Source organism: Meles meles, chromosome 13 (assembly GCF_922984935.1).
Source record: "Meles meles chromosome 13, mMelMel3.1 paternal haplotype, whole genome shotgun sequence".
In the NCBI taxonomy this organism is placed as follows: domain Eukaryota; kingdom Metazoa; phylum Chordata; class Mammalia; order Carnivora; family Mustelidae; genus Meles; species Meles meles.
In genome coordinates, this window is record NC_060078.1 from 68,815,754 (window position 1) to 68,840,632 (window position 24,879).

Sequence of the window (24,879 nt, forward strand, 5' to 3'; positions counted from 1 at the left end):
TTCTAAGTGTTCTGCTTTCTCTCATGCTGACCTATGTTTATTACTGAATATTTGCACTTAGAGCACTTGAAACTCTATGAAATTTTATAGATATTCCTTAGAAAAAGCTTTTTGATCCAAATGTATTGGGAAATCTTGTATATTCTGTCCTCTAACACAAAGTACATTATTATATCAAAAAAGGGTAATTTCTGCTATAAAAACACAGCATAATTATGTTTGAACAACATCTCATCCTAACTATAAACTTGTTTAACCATGAAAGTAGATGTCGTAGAAGTACATTTTGGGAAATGCTGAGAATGTATTACAGAACATTTTCAGGTAAACATGTTAGGGTATTCCAGAGCATCTGTTTGCATGACAATTAGGGTTATCTATAGTTATGGGGACCTAATAAGCTTTTAATATGGATAAATGGTAATTACTATCCCGATTTGTAAACTTACCCAACACAATTATGATAATATCTTTGCTATAATTCTAAGGGTTTGTTTTTTGACCTGGACGTTTGGTTAGAATTGGTCTTTCAGTCTGGAAGTACTTCTCAAGTACCTACTGTGTCTTAAACACCCAATATTGGTCCTTAGAACTACTTTCTGCTAAGACTTAGCAGTAGGAATTTTAGAGCCTTAAGGTACCTATGAGATCAGGTAGCCCCTAAACTCATTTTTCGGATAAAAAACAGGTCTTTGCGGCACCTGGGTGATTCAGTCCATTGAATGTCTGACTCTTGGTTTTGTCTCGGTCAGGATCTCAGGGTCGTGGGATTGACCCTTACGATGGGCTCCACCCTCGACCAGAGTCTGCTTGTCCCTCTCCCTCTGCTCCCCGCCTCCCCTGCCCTCTCTCTCAAATAAATAAATAAATAAATAGAATCTTTTGAAAAATCTTTAAAAAAAGTTAAATAAAAAGTAAAAAAAACAGGCCTTTAAAGTATAGCTGTGTTCAGGGTCACATTGCAGTTTATCAGGGAATTTGGAGCCCAAAGTGTATAGCTCCAGATCTTTTGGTCTGTTTTTTACTATATTTTCAGTGTATTACTTTTAATCACATTCCTTTTGAAATAGAAATGGGGAATGAGATAGATCCATTTAACATGAGAACTTAGAGTAGAGATTGAGTTAAGTTATAAGGTGCTTCATATTTAATATAAATTTAATTTAGTACTTCCCAAGTAAGTCTGTGGACGTCTAGGTGTCCCTTCACATGTCTGAATTATTCTCTTTCTTTTAGTTAAGAGAAAAATAGTTTTTAAAAAAGCATGTATTCTTTTTTTTTTTTAAGATTTTATTTATTTATTTGACAGACAGGGATCACAGGTAGGCAGAGAGGCAGGCAGAGAGAGAGGAAGGGAAGCAGGCTCCCCGCTGAGCAGAGAGCCCAATGCGGGGCTGGATCCTAGGACCCTGGGATCACAACCTGAGCCAAAGGCAGAGGTTTTAACCCACTGAGCCACCTACGCGCCCCAATAACCATGTATTCTTAATATTACTAATAAGGAATAGTTAGTGCTAGTGGTTTTTGTTTTGTTATGTTTTTGTTTTTAAGATTTACTTATTTTAGAGAGAGTGCATGCGGGTGTCAGTGAGTGGAGGGCGACAGAGGAAGAGACTCTAGAAGTGGACTCCCTACTGAGCATGGAGTGTCACTTGGGACTCAGTCTTGCCACCCATGAGATCATGACCTGAGCCAGAAACCGGTGTTGGTCGCTCAACTGACTGAGCCACCCAGGTACCCCTAATACTAGTTTTCAGTAATTGGTGCATGAGTCAGTCATGTATAAGTCAGGTTCTCTTCTAAATTGAGCTGCATCATAATTTCTAGTGGTCAGTTATGTAAATAATTATTTATATATCCTATTGGTGGAAGAGTGGACCCACATGATTATATAATTAAGGTCGAACATACTGATAAAATACGCTGTTTTTGTACACTGTTCAAGTAGATAGCATTCAGTAGAAAGTAATTGAACTTGTTGTTACGTGAATTATGCGTTAAGCATATAATAACATTATTATTATAATTATAAGAAATTATAATTATAAATTATAATTATATAAATTTAAGAAATTTATCTTTTAAGTGCCAGAATGTACTAGTGTTGTCTCTAGAATTAGGTTTTAGATGAGAGGGAGATAATTTTTTAAAGATATTTAGATTTTCTGTATTTTGTTGGTCTTTAAGCCAACATTTCCTTAAACTTAGGTTTTCCTTGGTTCATGTGTCAATCCTGATTGTTTATATCATCATTTATACCTACTTAATGTGTTCTGAAATAGTATAGACATAGGTTTTAAGACATGGGTTTTAGAATCAGAACTAGGTTAGTCTAATTACTTTGCTTTATGGTCTTTGTAATCTTTAACAAGTCACTTGATTGCTCTTGAGCCTCTGTTTCCTTTCCTTATCTATAAATGGGGATTAAATTGCCTTAGAATTGTTGCAAGGACTTAATGAAATGATTGCTAAAAGCACCTAGCACAGTGCCTGGCATATAATACTCAGTAAATATCTGTTGCTGGTTGTGATGTTATTGTCAGATTCACACCATACTATTGAGCAAATAATTTCACTTCCATAAATCTTGGTTAACTTACCTGTTAATGGGAAGAATACTAGTTTGGTTACCTACTTCCCAGGGTTATTTTGGAAATCAAATGTAATTATGTGATAGTAGTTTATAAACTCAAACCTGCCTGGGGCGCCTGGGTGGCTCAGTGGTTTAAGCCTCTGCCTTTGGCTCAGGTCATGATCTCCAGGTCCTGGGATCGAGCCCCACATCGGGCTCTCTGCTCAGTGGGGAGCCTGTTTCTCCCTCTCTCTCTGCCTGCCTCTCTGCCTACTTGTGACCTCTCTCTCTGTCAAATAAATAATAAATAAAAAATAAAATAAAAAAATAAAAAAAAAATAATAAACTCACACCTGCCTGAGCTGAGGTAACAAGTCTTATACCATTAGGAACCTGGCAGGTAAAAGCAGAGGGAATGGAGATCTGCTTTTTGGGAAAGGATTTAACTGAGGGCTTGAAGACACATCTGTCTTCTTTAGTACTGGCAAACTAAAGTACAAATGGACACATAACTTCCTTTCCAGGTCAGTCAGGCCCAGAATTCGTATGTATCTCATCAGTGTCTTCCATAGAAGATCTAGATGAAGAATCTGTGGCAGAGTCCAGACTCCTAGCTCACCGTTCATTGCTCTTTAAGATTTGGTTTCAATACCTATTTCTTTACCTTATGCCCTGCTGTGCCCTCCCCTCCCCTCTTCTCCCCACTCCTTACGTCATTCCCAACTCCCATGTCTTTTCCTGAGGGAAAAGCACTTAGATGAACAGTTTGGGATATATTTTTGTAATCTTCTGTAAATGTAGCTCTCACATACCTTTACAAAATGTCTTCTAACAAACAAAAACTCCCAAATTATATTACGAAGAAGCGACATTTTTGGAAAAGCTTTACTTGAATCATATGCCCACCAGCTGTTCATAAGGTGTCCGTTTCTTTGTATCCTTACCAGCACTGTTTTATATTTTCATCAATTTGATAGATAAAATATTATCTCTCATTGTGTTTCTAAATAAAGGTTCTCTTAATGACTAGTGATGTTATCTTTCTAGATCTTTCATACAGACAAAGGTAGAACTTAGAATTCATTTAAGCATTTGCTTCAAAATGGAAATGTAAATTTGAAATCTGTGAAAACAGCATATTAAACGATTCATCAAACTTTGGTTTGGAATAGTATTATCTTACCTTCTGTTTACCTTCAGACATAGCTTAGAAACCACTGTTCTAAATTTGACATTTGTCTCAAACTTATGTATTGACAGTGTATAATTTTGTATGTTTTAGAACTTTATACAAATGGAACCATTCTATATCATTCTGCAGCTTGTATGTTTCTTTGTTCTTGTTCACTTTTATTTCTGAGATTTGTCCATATTGCTTCCTCTAGGTGTAGTCATTGATTTTTATCTTTGTGAAGTGTAACCTTGCTGCAGTAGCTTCTTGTGCGGGTGTGTAGAAGTTTTCATACTGGTAAATACCTAGAAATAGGATTGATTGATTGGATGGGTAGATAACAGGCATTTTCAAATTCATCAGATTTTTGCCAAATTGCTTTCCAAAGTAGCTTTAACAGTTGGGACATTTACCAGCATTGAGTGAGTTCTCATGGTTTTACATTCTCCAGCAAGTTGGTTTTATCAGACTTTTTCACTTGCTAGTCTGATGGCAGTAATATGTCTTCATATTTCCTTAATTATTGGTGATAATAATTAGTTTTCAAACAGTGTTTATTGGCCTTTTAAGAATTTTCTTCTGTGGGGGCGCCTGGGTGGCTCAGTGGGTTAAAGCCTCTGCCTTCCACTTGGGCCATGATCCCAGGATTCTGGGATCGAGCCCCGCATCGGGCTCTCTGCTCAGTGGGGAGCCTGCCCCCGCCCCCGTCTGCCTCGCTGCCTCCTTGTGATCTCTCTCTCTCTCTGTCAAATAAATAAATAAAATCTTAAAAAAAATTTTTATCTTCTGTGAATTGCATCCTCATTTTTTAGCACAGTATTTCTTTTTCTTAGCAATTTATTGTGTTTCTTTATATTTTCTGGATACAAATCCTGTTTTAGAAGTATGAGTTACAAAGATCTAGTCCTAGTCTGTAGCATGTTCTTTTGTATTTTTTTATTAATTATTTTTATTAACATGTAATGTATTATTTGCCCCAGGGGTACAGGTCTGTGAATCGTCAGGCTTACACATTTCACAGCACTCACCATAGCACATACCCTCCCCAGTGTCTATAACCCCACCACCCTCTCCCTACCCCTCTCCCCCCAGCAACCCTTAGTTTGTTTTGTGAGATTGAGTCTCTTATGGTTTGTCTGTTCTTTTGTATTTTTTGTTTTATTTTATTTTTTTAAGATTTTTCTTATTTGAAAGAGGGATCACGAGTAGGAAGGTGAGAAGAATAGGGAGAGAGAATCTCAAGCAGACTCACCGTGCTGATTTGGGGCTCTGTTTCATGACCATGAGATCACCTGAGGTGAAACCGAGAGTCCAGTGCCCACCTGACTATGCCACCCAGCCACCCCTCTTTTCTAATTAACCTTAAAAATTATTAAATGATCATAAACTTAGAAGTTTAGAGTTTAGTAGCGTAACATCTTTCACCTCTACTTCCAATTTTAGTATATGTGCTGCCAAAGCGAGCCCCTTTCACCTCTACTTGAGAGTAAATTGTCCATCTGATTCTTCTTCATCCCTGAATACTTCCGTGTAGTAGTTCTCCAACTTTCTGGCCAATTATTTAGAGCACCAGAGAGCTTCTGTATATGGGTTATATTTATTATATTAGTAATTAAAACTAAGAAGTTTAAAAATATCACTTTTTCTAAAATTTTTTTAAAAGACTTTATTTATTTATTTGACAGAGATCACAAGTAGGCTGAGAGGCAGGCAGAGAGAGAGAGGCGGAAACAGGCTCCCCACTGAGCAGAGAGCCCCAGGCGGGGCTTGATCCAGGATCCTGGGATCACGACTGGAGCGGAAGGCAGAGGCTTTAACCCACTGAGCCACCCAGGCGCCCTATCACTTATTATTTTTTAAAGATTTTATTTATTTATTTGACAGACAGCACAAGTAGGCAGGAGGCAGGCAGAGAGAGAGAGGAGGAAGCAGCTCCCTGATGAGCAGAGAGCCCAATGTGGGGCTCAGTCCCAGGACCCTAGGATCATAACCTGAGCCGAAGGCGGAGGCTATAACCCACTGAGCCACCCAGGCGCCCCCCTATCACTGATTTTTTAAAACAAACTCATTACATGTTAACCTAAAGTATTTTGGGGGGAAAAATTACTTTTCAAAACAAGTGAATTTGTTTCACATCTTTGTAAGTTTCTTTAATGTCTAAGTAGATAATGGCTGAATTCTCATAATTGCTTTGGTCTGTTATGGTATATTTTGCTGAAGAATATGAAGAAAATTAGGCCTCATACAGATATGTGGTTGGAAAGGGTAGGAATATTTTAATAGCCTTTTCACATAATTGTATATATTCACTGCTACTGCTTCAAATGACACAAATTTCTTAAAGTTTAATTGCAGTGTAAAATCTAAAACTATATTATTGAACTTCTTCTCTAACTTTTCATTTCGAAATGATAGACTCATAGGAAGTTGCAAGAATAGTACTTCACTCTGCTTTCCCCAGTGTTGGCATTCTATATAATTATAGTGCTTTATCAAAGCCAGGAGATTGACATTGGTATAATATCATTAACTAGACCATAGACCTTATTTAGTTTTTTTGCCATTTTTTAAAATTTAAATATTTTATTGATTTATTTGAGAGAGGGCAAGCATAAGGAGGAGCTGAGGGGGAGGGATGGCGAGGAGGAAAGACTCTCAAGCAGACTCAGTAATGATTGAGGAGTCCTATAGGGGCTTGGGACTTGATCTCATGACCCTGAGATCATGACCTGAGTCAAAACAGAATCAGACACTTAACCAACTGAACTTCCCAGGTACCCTATTTTTTTGCCTTTTTTTTGGTATTCATTTGGGTGTGTCTATAATTCTGTGCTTTCTAATTCCATGTGTAGATTCATATAACCACAGTCCAGATACAGAGTGGTTTCATTATCACAAAGGAACTCTCCCTCTCCACCTTGTCCTAACATGACAGTTACTACTCTGTTCCCCATCCATATAGTTTTTCATCATTTCAGAAATGTATAAATAGAATTACAAAGTATATAACCTTTTGACATTGACTTTTTCACTAAGCAAAATACCCTTGAGGTCCATCCAGGTTGTTGAGTGTATCAATAGTTCATTCCTTTTTGTTGCTGAGCAGTGTTACATTGTGTTGACAATATCACTTCACTACTTGAAGGACATCAACCAAGGGTTGATCCCCGCCCCCCCCCCCCGCCCATTACGAGTAGATATTATGGACATTTGGTGTACAGGGTTTTTTTGATAGACATAAATTTTCACTTTTCTAGGGGTAAATGCAAGAGTGAAATTCCTGGGTAACACGTGGTAAGTATACGGTTAACTCTATAAGTAATCATTAAACTATTTTGTCAGAGTGGCCATACCCACCTCTGTTTTTATCTTCCTACCGGCGATCAGGAGATACCTAGTTTCTCTGCATCCTGGTTAGCATTTGATATTACCACTGTTGCTCTGATAGGTGTGTTGTGATAATTCATTGGTTTTAATTTTCATTTCCCTAATGACCAGTTATATCAAACATCTTTTTTTTTTTTTTGCCTTTTTGCTGTCTGTATTTCCTCTTTGATGAAAGGTTTTCTTGTATCTTTGCGCATTTTCTAATTGGGTTGTTTGTTTTCTTAAGATTGAGTTTTGAGCATTCTTTATGCCTATAGTTATAAGTCAACAAAGATTGACTATGTGGTTTGCAAATATTTTCTCCCATACCTTGTCTTTCCATCCTCTTAACAATATCTTTTCCATGTGAAATTTTAAAATTTTAGTGAATTGGGATATATGAGTATTTCTCTTTCATGAATTGTGCTTTTGGTGTTATGCTTTTGAAATCTTCATCTGACTCTAGATTCCAAAGATTTTCTCTTTTTTTTTTTTTTTAAAGATTTATTTATTTGACAGAGAGAAATCACAAGAGAGGCAGGCAGAGAGAGAGGAAGGGAAGCAGGCTCTCCGCTGAGCAGAGAGCCCGATGTGGGACTCGATCCCAGGACCCTGAGATCATGACCCGAGCCGAAATAAAAAGTTGGACACTTAACCAACTTAACCAAAAGTGGCCACCCAGGCGCCACTTGAATTAATTTTTTTATACAGTGTGAGATTTAGGTTGAGTTGCCTTTTTCTCACTTCTGTGGATGTCCGAATTTTCTAGTACCATCTAATGAACTTTTCATTCAGTTAAATAAGATTCATTGATCTGTCTTGTACTTTGAATGGATCTTTTACCCATATGTGATTTTTAAATAATCAACTGTACAGTACTGGTTTCCTGAGTTATGTAGATTTTCTAAATGTTGACACATTTTATTTTGCAATATTTAAGAAAGTCACATTTGTTAATAAGGTCACTTTTTTATTTTAAAGAAAGGCCTTTAAATATTGAGTAGTTTTTGAGATTCTTGGTAGAGAATATATACTTTCAAAGCTTTAATTTTTGTTTTAAAGCTAATTTTATCACTGGGTACAAGTATACTCAGTTTTCTGTGAAGTAATAGACTCACTTATTTCATTTTCCAGAAAGATCTCTGTTAAATACCCATCTGAAGGGCTACACATTCTTACTCTGTTCAAGTTTTGTTAGTCCATGCTAGGTTACTTCCCTGTAATAACACCCTTCTTGGCCTGCTCAGGCTCTGACTTGCTTTGCCAGGGAATTGAACTGCCTCTCTTGTGACACTCTTTTCATCTATTTGGGCTTCTAATTTCTGTTGCGGTTTCTTCTCTGACCCATAGAGTATTTAGGAGTGTGGCTTTTAATTTCTACAGGCCTGTAAATGTTTCAAATTTCCTTCTGTTGATTTCTTATAACCCATTGTGCTTGGACAGTGTACTTATTATTTATTGATACTAAAAGTTTTGTGTTCTACCATATGGTTTGTTCCGGAGAATGTTTCATGTTCACTTAAGAAGAGTGTGTATATTCTGCTGTTGTTGGGTGGACTGTTGATAAATTTCCTCAGGTGTAGTTGGCTTCTAGTGGCATTCAAGTCTGTTTCCTTGCTTATCTCCTGTCTAGTTGTTCTGTTATTGGGGTGCAGTATTGAAGTCACTATTGTTGAATCATCTATTTCTTACTTCAGTTCTTTCAATTTTTGATATATTTTGGTGCTCTGTTAAGTACACATTTGTATATAATTGTCTTATCTTTTGATGGGTTTACTCATCTATTATTATAAAATGTCTGTAGTAATAATTTTTGTCTTTTAAGTCTATTTTATCTGATAGTAGTGTAGCCCCTTCAGCTCCCTTTTGATTACTATTGGCATGGTATACCTTTTGCCTTTTAATCTGTTTTTTTTTAATCTATAATATGTTTTTTATTGACAGCGTTTAGTCGGATCACCTTTTCTTTCATCTCTTCTACCAACTTTTGCCTTTTGAGGGTTTAACCCATTTACATTTAATGTAGTTATTGATAAGGTAGAATTTACATTTGCCACTTTTCTATTTGTTATCTATGTCCTATCATTTTTGTTTTTCTATTCTTCCATTGCTGTCATCTTTTGTGTTAAATATTTTCTTATTGTACTATTTTCTTTGTGATTGCTTAGATGTTGCCCTACAGAATTAACACCTTAAATCATAACAGTCTAGTTCTGATTAATATGAAGTTAATTTCAATAGTGTACAAAAACTTCGTGCCTATGTAACTCCGCTCCCTCATTTTGCTGTTTATTGTCATGCACATTACATCTTTTACATTGTGTGTCCATCAGCAGAGATGTATAATTATTGCGTTATGCAGTTTTCTTTCTTTTCCTTTTTCTTTTCTTTCTTTCTTTTTCTTTTCTCTTGTGTGTGTATGTGTGTGTGTGGGTTGGAGAGTAGAACTACATTTATTTAGTTCCTATTTAAGTTCCAGTTAACATACAGTGTAGTTATTAGTTTCTGATGTACAATATAGTGATTCAGCACTTCCATACAGCACTCTTTGGAATTTTCTTTTACATTGAATAAGAGAAAAAAAGCTATAAGTAAGAAATACATGTATACTGTTTTTTATATTTGTTTTGTAGTCAATTTTATTCATGATCTTTATTTCTCCATTTGTATTTGAATTACTGTCTAATTTAGTTTTTTCCTTTCAGCCCAAAGGAGTTACTTTACTATTTCTTATTGGGCAGTTCAGCAACAAATTCTTTCATTTTTATCTGGGAAAGTTTTAAGTTCACCTTCACTGAAGAATAATGCTGGATGCAGAATTCTTGATTGACAGTTCTATTTCTTTCAGAACTTTGAATATGTCCTCCCACTGCCTTCTGGCCTCCATATTTTCTGATGAGAAATCTGTTAACCTTTTTATCTCTTACGCATGGTGAGTCAGTTCTCTTGCTCTGCTCAAGATTTTCTTTGTCATCTTTGTTATTTAGCAGTTTGGTAGTGATGCCTATGTGTAGATTTCTTTGAATTTATCCTACTGGGAGTTTGTTCAGCTTCTTGGAGGTGTAGATTAATGTGTTTCTTCAAAATTGTAAAGGAACATTTTGGCCATTATTTCTTCTAATATATGTCACTTGTCTTTTTCTGGATCTCCCATTATTATATATGTTGGTTCACTTGATGGTGTTCCGCTAATTTCTGATAACTCTTTTCATTTTTCATCATTTTTTTTCTGTTTCTCTTCCTCAGGCTTGATAATCTCAGTTGACCTATCTTGAAGTTCACTGTTTTTTTCTGTGTGCTTATACTTGTTGAACCTTTCTAGTGACTTTTTCATTTCAGTTATTGTATTCTTTTTTTTAAAATCTTTTTTTATTTTGAGATATCACTTATTTGAGAGAAAGTGTGAGAGTGCGTGTGTGTGTGTGTGTGAGAGAGAGAGAGAGAGTGCACGCATACACACAGGCAGGGGGGAGGAGTAGAAGGAGGACCCAGGACCCTGGGATCATGACCTGGGCCAAAGGCAGACACTTAACTGACTGAACCACCCAGGTGCTCCCAGTTATTATATTTTCAACATCAGACTATCTATTGGATTTTTTCCCCCAAATAACTTTCTGTTGTTAAAAATTTTATTTGTTTATTTTAGAGAGAGATAACATGAGCAAGGGGAGGGGCAGAGGAAGAGAGAGAATCCCAAGAAGACTGTGCTGAGTGTGGAGCCTGATGTGGAGTTCAATCTTAGGACCCTGAGGATCATGACCTGAATTGAAATCAAGAGATGGACTCCTAACTGAGCCACCCAGGCGCCCCATCCCCAAATAATTTTTATGTTTTATTCATGGTCTGGATTTGATGAGACATTCTGTTGAAAAATTACATTTGGACATTTTTATTTTGTTTTTTAAGATTTTATTTATTTATATTAACGGAGAGAGAGCCCACGCAGGGGGATGGAGAAGCAGGCCCCCCACTAAGCAGGGAGCCCGATGCAGGGCTAGATCCCAGGACCCTAGTATCATGACCTGAGCCAAAGGCAGTCACTTAACCAACTGAGCCACCCAGGTGCCCAATAATATGGACATTTTGAATAATAAAATTGTTTAAAGAACAACATTTTTTAAAAGGATTTTATTTTTATTTATTTGTCAGAGAGAGAGGGCGCGCACACGCGCACAGGTAGGCAGAGTGGCAGGCAGAGGCAGAGGGAGAAGCAGGCTCCCTGCTGAGCTAGGAGCCTGATGTGGGACTTGATCTCAGGACACTGGGATCATGACCCAAGCTGAAGGCAGCTGCTTAACTGACTGAGCCACCCAGGCGTCCCTAAAGAACAATATTTTAAATAACAAACAGGGCAACTATGGAGATTTTGCCCTTTCCCCAGGGTGTGTTGTTTTTGCTGCTTGTTGTGGTTGTTGTTGATTTAGTGACTTTTTTGAACTAACTCTGTTGTGTGTGGCCACCGAAGTCTCTACTTGTTTAGCTTAGTGGTTAGCTAATGATTGGACAGAACTGTATTTGAATGCCTGGGACTAATAAATCTTCTAGTCTTTGCTAAAGAACTCTGTTGTGGGGATGTATCTTTAAGCACTCAACAGGCATCTGACAGCTCTGCCTTAGTCCTTTGCTCCTGCTTGTGCAGGGCCCCATGGTTAAAAATAAGAGCTTGGGGCATTCTCAGGTTTTTCCTGAGCATATATACAACCTCGGGCATGCATACTGCTTTAAGTATGTACATGAGCGTCTAGTTTCCCAGGGATATGTTGGAACTTTTCGAAGTCCGTATGGTATCTCATTCCTAGTTTTGTTGTTGTTGTTTTTAAAACTTTTTGATTAACCTGTTCTTTAGTCCAAATATTGGCCACCACCTCAATTAGCTATGAGTATAAAACACTTGCCTTTAATTGTTTTCAGCAAACCTTTTCCTGAAAATTTATTTTGCAATGGATAAACAACTGAGTCAGGTCAAATATGGATAGAATTGCAAGTGGACTTTTTTCTGGGAGCTACCAGACAGGTCTAATAGTAATAATTTGGGGGCAGTGAAGCTTTCAGTGAGCTTCAGCTTTGTTTTGCTCCCTCTAGGGGCTGCTAGGCTGTACTGGGAATTTGGGCTATAATTTTTCAAGGCTACTATCCATCTGGAAAGCAGGGACTGGGACTAGGACAAGTTAAAATATCACTTACTGAGATTCAGTCCTTCTTTCCTTCCTTTCTAAATGCACCCTGGGGGGTGCCTGGGTGGCTCAGTGGGTTAAGCCTCTGCCTTCGGCCCAGGTCATGATCTTGGGGTCCTGGAATCGAGCCCCACGTCGGGTTCTCTGCTCAGCAGGGAGCCTGCTTCCTCCTCTCTCTCTGCCTGCCTCTCTGCCTACTTTAAAAATTTAAAAATATTTAAAAAAATAAATGCACCCTGGGTGCAAGTTTTTGGTTAATTTTGATAGTTCTGATAAACTTTATTCCAATGGGTTTCGCCAGTTTTCCATTGCTTTTGTGGAGGAGTAAATTTTTGTGTTATTTATTTTGCTGTTTTCTCTGATGTTCTCTCTGCTTGGGCTTTGATATCTTATACTCAAAGGCCTCCATGTTTAGATGTGCTCCCAAACCCCCAGACAACTTAAAGTTAAAATTGAGGTTATGATAGAGTTATAAATGGTGGAAACATATTATTAACTATAGGTGACATATATCTATTATGTTCAGAGTATGTACTTAGTAAGTACTAAATCGTGGGTTTTATGGAATCACCTGTAGGAGCCTCATCTGCTGTTGAGTCTATATGGGTCTAATTTCATGAAATGACTTCTGTGGGCCTGATAGTTTTTTTTATAATCCATTTTTTTAAAATAAAGATTTTATTTATTTGACAGAGAGAGGGAGAGCAAGCACAAGCAGGGGGAGTGGCAGTCAGGGGAGAAGCAGGCTCCCCGCTGAGCAAGGAGCCCAATGTGGGGCTTGATCCCTGGACCCTGGGATCATGACCTGAGCCAAAGGCAGCACCTTAACTGACTGAGCCACACAGGTGCCCCTTTACCTTCCATATCTTTTCCTTTTTTTTTTTTTTTTATATGACACAGAAAGAGAGAGAAAGAGGGCACACAAGCAGGGGGAGTGGGAGAGGGAGAAGCAGGCTCCCCACTGAGCAGGGAGCCTGAAGCAGGGCTTGATCTCAGGACCCTGGGATCATGACCTGAGCTGAAGGCAGGTGCTTAACGACTGAGCTACTCAGGCACCCCTACCATCCATTTCTTTAGGACCACTCCGTTTCTTCAGATATGACTGCTTATAATAAGTTCTCCCTCTTTGCCTGTGGCCTTTTGGTACTTCTGCTGGTTTTATATCTTTGTGCTTCACAAAATGCTTCTTGTCCTAAAGAATGAAATTAGTTGCCCCCAGGTGGTGCAGTCAGTCTTAGTCTTGGTTTCATTTCAGGTCATGATCTCAGACTGTGACATTGAGCCCCCACATTGGGCTCTGCACTTAGTGTGCATTCTGCTTGAGTTTCTCTCTCTCTCTCTCTCTCTGTGTGTGTGTTCTCCCCAATGCACACTCCCCCGCTCTCTTTTTAAAAAAAAATGTTAAAATTAAGGTGTAAAACATTAAGTCTAAGATTTCTTATAGTTTGGAAAAAACTTCTTACCTTTTTGAAAAATTATTTTTAATCTTTGTATAAAGTTTTTTAAAACTTAAATTTCCCTTGATCTGTTAGGTTTAGATTATCTGCTTTTATTGCCTTATGTTACCATTATTATGATGTCTTTCACGTTTATGAAAAATAAAAAGATTTGGCTCTAGAAAGATCTTTTAATAACAATGCAGTCTTTTTAATGTATACGGGTTGTCAGTAAAATATAAGTAGCTTCCTTTTGTGAGAAAGTCTGATGTAATTGTAGCTTGTTTGCTTAATTGAAAGGAACAAGTTTTAGTTGACCTGTGAAATTAGACATCTGGGTGACCTTTTCAGGTGAGCTTAGAATTTTTTTCAGAGATTAAGAAAGCAAGGTATTTATTGGGCCCTTCTTCATCTACCTCCTACCTCCTCTTCTTCTTCTTTTTTTTTTCCCATCCACCTATTGTTAAATGTTTATCTTCCCCAAGGTACCAGTATCTTTTCATTTTTTTTTTTAAGATTTTTTTATTTATTTATTTGAAAGACAGAAATTACAAGTAGGCAGAGAGGCAGGCAGAGAGAGAGAGGAGGAAGCAGGCTCCCCGCCGAGCAGAGAGCCCGATGCGGAGCTCGATCCCAGGACCCTGGGATCATGACCTGAGCCGAAAGCAGAGGCTTTAACCCACTGAGCCACCCAGGCGCCCCATCTTTTCATTTTTTTTTTTTCTTTTTTTTTTGACAGAAAGAGGTCACAAGTAGGCAGAGAGGCAGGCAGAGAGAGAGAGAGGGAAGCAGGCCCCCTGCTGAGCAGAGAGCCCGATGCGGGACTCGATCCCTGTACCCTGAGATATGACCTGAGCCGAAGGCAGCGGCTTAACCCACTGAGCCACCCAGGCGCCCCCATCTTTTCATTTTTTATGCTCTCTGTGATTTTCTCATTTCAGACCTTCAGGTGGCATTATGCTGTTGATACCAATGCCATAAGCTTGTTTCTATCCTGGACCTTTCTGCTTTATTCCACATCCTGTTTCCTTTTTATCTTCTTCTCTCCCTCCTCCTCCTCTTAAGATTTTATTTATTTGAGAGAAAGCAAGTAAGTGTACAAGTGGGGGGGAGGAGGAGAGGGAGAGGGACAAGCAGACTCCTTCCTGAGCATGGAGCCCTACAAGACTCGATCCCAGCACCCTGAGATCATGTCCTGAGCCATCTAGGCATCTCTCCAAATCCTATTTTTCAAGTGTAGACTAGAATAGGATAGCCTGGTGTTTTCCTTGGAACCTCAATAGAAGCTTGTCCAAAATTTTACAGTTTTTCCCCTTAATGGTTCCCTAACTTGAATAATCCATATTATATCTATCTAGTTGTTCAAGCCAGCAGTTTGACATTATTCTGGATCTCTTCTCCTTAACCCATTCATCTCCAACTACTTTGATTCTGTCTCTAAAATGTCTCTTGAATTATTCTTACCCAGTATTGTTAACATCAGTTTGTAATTTAAACCAGTGGTTCTTGGGCACCTGGGTGGCTCAGTCGTTAAGTGTCTACCTTCAGCTCAGGTCATGATCCCAGGGTCCTGGGATCCAGCCCTGCATCAGGCTCTCTGCTCAGCAGGAAGTCTGCTTCTTCCTCTCCCACTCCCCCTGCCTGTGTTCCCTCTCTCACTGTGTCTCTCTCTGTCAAATAAATAAATAAAATCTTTAAAAAATGAATGAATGAATGAATGAATGAACCAGTGGTTCTTTAAGTGCCTAAGACCTAATATCCCCTTTAAATAACAAATTACTTTGTAAAACCCTTTTACTCTTCTGAAACAATGACTTACACTGAAACTATATAATACATTGGTTAATTGAAAGGAAAAATAAGATACACATTTTGTTTGTCAGTATGAAAATGCTCAGGCACAATACTAGAAAATAATGAAGACCAAGGCTTGTACATAATACCATCATAATGGTTGCAAATGCAGACTTATATAGGTGGTGACTCAGATGCCAAGATCTGTATGGGTGTCAGTGATTGTCAGAGTCATGAATAAAAAAAAATAATAATAATAATTCTTGAAGTACAATCTAAACAAAGTAACTTTCCCTTCTAGCATGTGGATGTTGTTGTGCTCCCTTCGGCAGCACATATAGAATGTGGATGTTGTTTATATTTCCTGAAAAGTGCAAAAATAATTGGACTTCATATGTAAAATGGAGCTAGGTTCTAGGGGTGCCTGGCTGCCTCAGTTGGTAGAGCATGCAACTCTTGATCTTTGTGGTCATGAGTTTGAGCCCCACTTTGGGCATAGAGATTACTTAAGAAAATGGTGTTAGGGTCTAAGTGTTCTGAATTATAAATAGATATTTCAACTAGTTATATATCCGATGGTCATTTAAAGATTGTGCAGCATGCAGGGATGGTTCTTCATGCCTCCATCTCCTGTCCATTAAATGCCGGCAGCACTTCCCTAAACATTGAGACAAGCTAAAAATGAGCCAGAAATTCCAAAATACTCTCAGGAAAAGTGGTTGAGGGGAGCCTGGGTGGCTCAGTTGGTTAAGCATCTGACTCTTGATTTCAGCTCAGGTCATGATCTCTTGGGTCAAGGGATCAAGCCCTGCACCTCGGGGTCTGCCCTCAGTGGGGAGTCTGCTGCTTACCTCTCTCTCCCTCCCATGCTGCCCCCTCCCTGCCCCCCAGGCTCACTCTCTCTGACTTTCTCAAATAAATCTTCAAAAAAGAAAAATGTGGTTGAGTTTACCATTATCATGTTTTGTATGGTTTTATTGCATGGTTTCTAAATTTGGTCTTGCATTGGAATCACCTGGAAAACTCTTGAACGTATAGATTGCTGCTTCCTACCCTAGATACTTACTTCGGTAGGTTTCTTGGGTTTAGGATTTCTGAGCTCCCCAAATGATTCTTCTAGAACATGTCTAGCCCTGATTTGAGAGCATTTGAGAATCAGTCATTAAAGTTTGTAGTAGCCCTCTAACTAGATTTTTTGTCTTACTTTTGAATCCCTAATCTTTTAAAATTATGCGAAACAGTATCAGATAAGTTTTCAAAAATAGTTCTGTTATATGCCCTCTTCTTTGGGAATCCTTTAATAGCTCTTCATATTTACTCTTAGCAGCCCCTGAAAGTATCCTTACGGAATATTAGGGTTTGAAATTGTGGTGCTGCAGAGTAAAGTCCAAATTACTAAATTTGAATACTTAAGCTTTCATAATTTGACAGTCTGGATTTCCAACCTTATTCTGGGGCCTGAACTCCAACGTAGAGAAACTGCTTGTGGTTCCTGGGTGTGGATAATTTTCTCATGCCATTTCCTGTGTACACAGTATCTACCCATCCCCACAGAATGAATTTGTGAACCTCTTTTCAACTTTAAGGATTCAATTGTAGTCTCATCACAGTCTTCTCCTTTCTGCCCCTCCTTCATCTCTATGCTCTCACATCACCTTTCCCAAAGTTTATAACTTGTCTGTTTCCCTCTCTTTGTAACGTCACTGAAGGCAAAGATTTTTTGTTTGATTGGCTTTTCTAGCCCCAGATAACAGTATAGTACCTGACTCATAGGTGCTTGGTGAATGAGTGGGTGATTGAAAGGGTGATGGGTTTGTATTAGATGATTTCATAGGTTTTTCTAGTTTCAGTACTGATGATATGAATATGATTGGTAATTTCTTTTACCAAGAAAGTATGTGTATCGTTAACCATTTTAATTTTTATTTATGTACTATGTAGCTTTTAATCTAAAATAAGACATGAATATTTTTTATCATGGTGGCTATACAGGTCAACTATATATTGATCAACAATAGATAAAATAACTTTATCTAGTAAATAATATTAGATATAATGGATCATATAATAATATTTACATGGCAGGTACTGAAGGTTAATTTGTACACACTGTATTGAAAGAATATAATCAGTTGTAATTTTATAGGTCTACTTTGACATGGTGAGAGTTTATTCTTGTTAATAGAGTACCAGACTGTTTTAAAAATTGGAAAACTTTTACAATCCCACCAGCAGTGAGTTAGAATTCCAGTTGTTCCACATTCTTGTTAATACTTGGTATAATCAGGATACCATATTTTTTTGATTTTGCTTTCTACCACTCTAGCCCATCTTTTGTCCTCAGGAAGAAACCTTTTATACCTTATCTGTAAATTTTGTGGTTGCCTAGGATCAGGGTCTTTGTTACAGATGACCTGAGTCTAGCCCTGAACTCATCTCCCCCCTTTTTGTATTGTTCATGCTGATCATGGTCTTATGGGCTATCAATATGCTGATAACTTCCACATGGTGTTATCTCAAACCTCTTAGTTCTAGGATTCTCTTCCTCCACCTCTCTGTCCACATAGAATGTATCACCAAGTTTGTTCATTTTTCCTACTAAAGATTTCTTGAATGTACCTACTTTATCTGTTGTATAATATTTTAGTGTAAGATCAAGTCTTACCTAGTTGCTGTAATAGTCTTCTAATCGGTTTCCTGCTTTTTACTCTTTTCCTCGAAATCCATTCTCTGTACAATATTGTGAGAGAGGTTAAAAACATACCATGTTACTCTCTTAAAACCATCGAATGGTGTAGAAGATCTGTGCTCATTATGGCTACAAAATCCTGTCTAATCTTGTTTTAACTTCGGTCTGATCTCATATCAGTGAAACGGCTTCCATTTCACTCTGTCTCATGATGTTCTTGCATATCTCAGCCTTTATATCTTATTTTCTATTTATGGAATGCTTTTTTTTGTTTCTTTTTTCTACCTGACTGTAAGCACTTTGAGGACAGGAACCATGTCTGTTTTATTTATTCAGCACTTAGCATGATGCCTGGCACATAGAGGAGTTCAATAAATACTTTGTTAAATGCTTATATGAGGTTATTGTAATATTTCTTTTGCTTGAAGTCGTCTTTGGACTGCCATTTAGGAACTGCTTATATATCTCTTACTAGTATTCATCTTCTGTACATATATCATTTCTAAAAATGCCTGAGTAAATAAATTTTCTTTGCATTGGTTCTTTACCATATTGCCAGAACTGTGCTCCAGTATAGTCTCTGGCTCCCTGCCTCTTGGGCCTAATATAGTTACAACTCATTTACCTTTTCTTTTTCTTTCTTTTTTTTTACCTTTTATTTTTCTACAGTAATGTTCACCTTTGATTCTGTAGTAGATGTCAGTTATGTCACTTATGTTTAAATCTTACCAGATACATTACAAAATAATGAAATTATTTATTTCCAGCAAAGAAACTATTGGAACTGTCCTTTTAATTTGACCCTCAAATTCCAAGAGCAGTGGTGTGACATCAGCACAACCCTGCTTACTGGATATTAGTGGGTTATACCTCAGACTTATGGTAGCATCTCTGATAACATTGCAGATATTTTTCCTCATTCCACTCCATTCAATTTTTCTTTTTTTTTTTTTTTTAACTAAAAGGTCAGTTAACATTAGATATGACAAGTAAAACTGGAGTTACTGAGTATTTTGATGTATAATGGCCAAGCTTTTAAACTAATTCTAGTTAAATTATCTTGTAATTTTATCTGGAAGACAGAGGGGAATGTATGATTAGGGTGTTCCTGATTTACCCACCATTATTTCATGAATGATAATTGCATTAACTAAAGTGTATTTAAATGTATTTATACTTAAAAGAAAGAATCTTTTCTTTCCTGGTAATGTTTATGAAATATCTTTGTTCCCAAATTGAATGGTATCTGTGAATGGATATATTTTTGATTGAGAAAAATATTTTTATAGCCAATATGAATTGTTACTCATTTATTTTTTTAAATTGTTATTTTCAAAATTTTTTTTCAATGTGGTTTTTAACTTCCACTGTATTGAAAAAACTCAGTGTGCTTTTTTATAATTTATGTATGGTAGATTTGTATTAACCATTGTATTTCATTGTTTACATTTTTCTTTTGGAATAATTTTACACTGATAGAATTTATAAAAATAGTACAGAGAGATCCCTTGTACTTTTCATTTATTTTCCACCAATAATATCTTAAATAACTATAGTATAATTATCAAAAGGAGGAAATTGACATTGGTACAATACTATTAAGTAAACTACAATCTTGAGATTTTGCCAGTTTTTCTATGCAGTCTTGTTTTGGAGGGGGGATGTTGATAGTCCCATGAAATTTGAAAACTTGTACAGATTCTTTTTAAAAAATTTTTTTAAAGATTATTTATTTAGAGAGAGAGAGAGCAGGGGGGCAGAGGAGCTGAGGTAGAAAGAGAATGAGAAGCTCAAACAAGCAGGCTCCCTGCTGAATGCGGAGCCTGACATGGGGCTTAATCCCATGAAACTGAGATCATGACCTGAGCTGAACCAGTAGTTGGATGCTCAACCAACTGAGCCACCCAGGCACCCTGAAAACTTGTACAGATTCTTATAACTACCACACAAAGTACACAACTGTTTCATCAGTTCAAAGAAGCTTGCACATGCTACCCCTTTATAGTCATACTCTCACCCAACCCTAAGCCATAGCAACCACTGATCTGCTCTTCCTAAGTATAATTTTGTTGTTTAAAAATACTGTATGAACATAATCATACAGAACCACACATATCAACTATTTGATACTTTTTTACTCAGCATAGTGCCCTTGAGATCCATCCCAGTTTTTGTGTGCAAGGGTAGTTTGTTCCTTTTCCTTTTTATTGTTGAACGGTAGATGGACCAGTTTTTCAGTTCACCCAGTAAAAGACATTGACATTGTTTCTACCTTTGGGGCATTACAAATAAAGCTGCTTTGTATGTTTGTATACATGTTTTTGTGTCAACATAAGTTTTCATTTCTCTAGGATAAACACCTGTGAGTACCATTTCTGGGTTGTATGTTTATGAGAAATTGCCAAATCGTTTTCCAAGTGGCTGTACCAGTTTACATTCTCATCAGCAATGAGTGATTGATCCAGTTTCTCCACATTTTCACCAGCACTTGGTATCATCCATATTTTTTATTTTAGCTCTTCTCAAAGGCGTGCAGTTATATTTGTGTTTCCCTAATGACTAGTGATTGAACATCTTATGTGTCTTTAGTGGAGTGTCTCTGTAAGTCTTTCACCCCTTTTCTATTTAGATTGATTGTTTTCTTAATATTTAAAGGACTTCTTTGTATGTTCTGGGTACATTTTCTCCCAGACGGTAGCTTTTCATTCTCTTCATAGACCCCTGAATAGAGAGAGAGAACATTGCTTGGACTTTTTTTTTTTTTTTTTTTTTGGTAGGTACTTATCCTTCAGCCAGAGTCCCTAGCTACTGTACCTTCTTTTCTCTACTTTTCAGAAACTTCTGCTAGTTGCTTTATGCATTTTGTCCAGGGTTTTATGTTGTAATTAATGGGAGAAATGATAAGGTGGGCTTATTCCATCTTCTTTGGAGCCAGAAGTCATGTTCATTGTAATTCAAGGTCCAATATGGTAAAGCTTTCATACCCACATTTAAGGTAAGACTAGGGAATATATTTAGTATATGTGCCTTATTGATGTGGTAGTTATTTTAGAAATAGCTAAAAGTAATGTTGAGTAATACTATTATAAGAACAAGGAGATTTTTTTTTTACTTTTTTTTTTTTAAATATTTTATTAATTTGACAGAGAGAAATCACAACTAGGCAGGGAGGCAGGCAGAGAGAGAGGAGGAAGCAGGATCCCCGCGGAGTAGAGAGAGTAGAGAGCCCGATCCCAGGACCCTGGGATCATGACCTGAGCCTAAGGCAGAGGCTTTAACCTACTGAGCCACCCAGGCGCCCCTTTTTTTACTTCTTAACATTGAGTTTGCGTAAAAAATATAGTTCCTGAAAGGAACGATTTGAAATATGAAACAGTGATCTGCGAAACTGTTGCCTAGGGGCCAAATTCAGTATGTGGCCTCTTTTGGTAAACTTTTATTGAAACATAGCCTCATCTAGTCACTTACAAGTGTCTACAGCTGTTTCCATGCTAAAGTGATGGAACAGAGCACCTGTAATAGAACATCTGGCCCACAAAGCCTAAAGCATTTAATATGTGGCCCTTTACAGGAAAAGTTTGCTGACCCCTGTCTTAGAAGGTATTGATGCCTAAAATGTTATAATTAGCATCCTAATACAATTATGATTTGGATAGCTGTCTTTGAAATACAGCATGGTATAGTGGAAAGAACATACATGGGCTTGGAATCAGTTAGACTTGGTTTTGAATTTTTCTTTACATCCAGCTATCTGACTATAGTGCCTCGATTTTCTTATCTATAAATTAGAAATATAGGAACTCTTCTACTTAGGAACTTGAAGTTAAGAACGTAATTAAGTACCTTAGAACGTAATTTAGAACATAATTAAGTACCTTAAAAAAGTTTTATCAACTAAGACCTCTGCCAACAGATAGCATTGGTAATATTTGGTTTCATTTTGGGGTAAATGATAAAAGGGACTCAAAAAACCAAGTGGAGACACTTTTAATATCTTCCTTGATGATGTTGTAAGAATTTGAAATAAGATTAAAAGTGCTCTATTTATGATAGTTATTACGTGGTGGGGAATAGAGGAATCTTCTGGAGTGATAAAGACCCCAATATAGAAACACCATTGCTAGCCTCAGCTTAGTAATTGGTGCAATTTTATGCTTTTTCACTAGATTTTAAGCATTTTTAGAATGGGTACTGTCACTTTCTATTACATAAGTGGGTGCAGGAGTCAAATTGTGCAAATGTAACCATCTCCCACAACGTTATAAAGGGATTTTTAAGAAATCTTTTTTTTTTTTTTTTTTAAGATTTTATTTATTTGACAGAGATCACAAGTGTGCAGAGGCAGGCAGAGAGAGAGGAGGGGGAGGCAGACTCCCTGCTGAGCAGAGAGCCCGATGCAGGGCTCAATCCCAGGACCTTGAGATCCTGACCTGAGCTGGAGGCGGAGGCTTAACCCACTGAGCCACCCAGGTGCCCCGGTTTTTAAGAAATCTATTGGCTAGTTTATTTCCAAGAAACATGAAGGATTATTCCCAATACTTTTTTTCTTCTCCAAAAAAATCTAGTGGTGTCATCTGATTCAGATCTGGATTAGACCGGAACTTAATTTGGGACTGTCAAGTCATTTGTTAGTTGTCTTAACATATATTTTTACTGGATATGAACATTTTTTAGTTAATATGCAAGCCTGGTTAGTTAATTCCTCTCAGTATGGTGATGTCAAAGTCCAAATTCTGTTCTAACTAGTTATATTTTTATGAACAGTGCCTGAACTGTATACCAATAAATCTCAGTAGGTACAAGAGTTATAGGATGAATATCTGGGGTCAGTTCAAATCCATCACTATTGCAGGGAAACCATCAAACAGCTCAAGTATCTCTAGGATGAACTTCAGATATATTATGGTATTTATATATTATGGGAGGTCTTTTTTCAAACTTCAGTGGAAACTTGAAATTATTAGTAACTTGTTTTGTCATTAATGCAGTTTCTTTCCTGACCCACTCCTTAATCCTCAGTTTTCATTTTTATTTTATTTTTTTATGGAGCCATTTTTAACATTTATAGTAATATCATGTATGTAACATACAAGTATTTATGTAGTTCTTTGGTTTTCATTTTATTTTCTTATGTAATCTCTACATCCGCTGTGGGGCTTGAACTCATAACCCCGAGATCAAGAATCACATACAGTCATTCTGAGCCAGCCAGCCACCCCCTCAATATTCATTTTTAGAATAATATTTAAGAAATACAGTAGTAAATATACCAATGTTCAGATCTTCAGTGTTCAGATTTGGTTATATCCTCTATTTCCAAACTTGATAAGCATTTGCTGAAACATTTTAAAAACTTAACTTATTTATTTGAAGGACAGAGATCACAAGTAGGCAGAGAGGCAGGCAGAGATGGGGGTGGGGAAGTGGGCTCCCTGCTGAGCAGAGAGCCTGATGTGATACTGGGATCCCAGGACCCTGATGTGACCTGAGCGGAAGGCAGAAGCTTAACCCACTGAGCCACCAAGGCGCCCTGAAACATTTCTTATTAAAACAGATGTTTCCTAGATTCCTCTTCCCGAAGATTCCAGTTCAGTGGTTTAGGATAGAGCCTGGGAATTTATTTTTCTTAAACCAATATTCCAGGTTTATTTTATTTTACTTATTGACGTTTGGGAAACATCAGAATAGGAGAGCAAGGATTCCACCTTTAAAAATGCCAGTTGTGTTTAGAAAAGTGTTATTTTTTACTCATAAAAATGTTTTTGAATCTGATAATTAAGCAGAAGCATTCAAGTTTTGCTAGTATACTTTGTGAGATGCTAGGTTTGTTCTTTAATATGTAACATCTTTTTTATACCACCTGCATCTCACTTGAAATTCGGTACATACATATCTTGCCAAATAGAAATTTGATTTTCAGAAACTTGGTATAAATAACCTTTCTTAATCTGAATTGATAGTAATGTCTGTATTCCGTCATCTGTGTATATACTCCCATTTTTCACCATTGTATCATTTTAATAAATGTGCTTTCATTTTGGCTTAATAGCATTGCTTTTTCAATCAGTACCTCTGAAGGTTTCTTAGTTTTTCTCCATTGTAGCTCAAAAGTCATTATTTTCTCTTTTTGAAGGGGTGGTGAGTGGAGATAGTGACTTTCCTGACGCACTAGCAAAAAATTGCACGTTTGTTTAACTGTAGAATCATAAGCTGGTAAGTTCAAACTCTAGTCTGGAATTTACAGATCATTAGTCTTCTATCCGTCTCCTATTATTACTGCACCCCTGAGATTTTGCTTCAGCAAAGTTCCACCTTTTCATTTTCCTATGGCAAACTAAGATCATTTGGTATTCTTGGCCTAAGTTACCCTTTCACTGTATCTACCTGGACTGATTTGCCACCTTGTCTTTACTTCCTTGTACTTCTGTACACAACCTTTCTCAGCCATTTTCACTGATGACAGTTTTCTCAAAAGAGCAATAGCATATGTCATTGTCTGAAGATTTACTGTACTATCTTTTTTTTTTTTTTTAAACATTTTATTTATTTATTTAACAGAGGGAGAGGTCACAAGTAGGCAGAGAGGCAGGCAGAGAGAGAGGGAGAAACAGGCTCCCCACTGAGCAGAGAGCTTGATGTGGGGCTCGATCCCAGGATCCTGAGATCATGACCTGAGC

The 24,879-nt window shown here is 37.3% G+C and overlaps 1 protein-coding gene across 5 annotated transcripts in view; it reads left to right on the forward strand.

Annotated features, from left to right (window-relative positions):
• SHOC2 (SHOC2 leucine rich repeat scaffold protein) overlaps positions 1–24,879 on the forward strand; it is a 98,365-nt gene that overhangs the window by 19,215 nt on the left and 54,271 nt on the right. The window contains exons 1-2 of one of the 5 annotated variants that reach the window (XM_046027762.1): positions 7,022–7,037; positions 24,336–24,415. The exons of 2 other annotated variants lie outside the window; for them this stretch is intronic. The gene's annotated coding sequence lies outside the window, so the exon portion shown is untranslated. Of the gene's footprint in view, positions 1–7,018; positions 7,038–24,335; positions 24,416–24,879 lie in introns of those variants that run through there. 2 more of the 5 variants (XM_046027761.1, XM_046027765.1) reach the window with 2 other exon arrangements.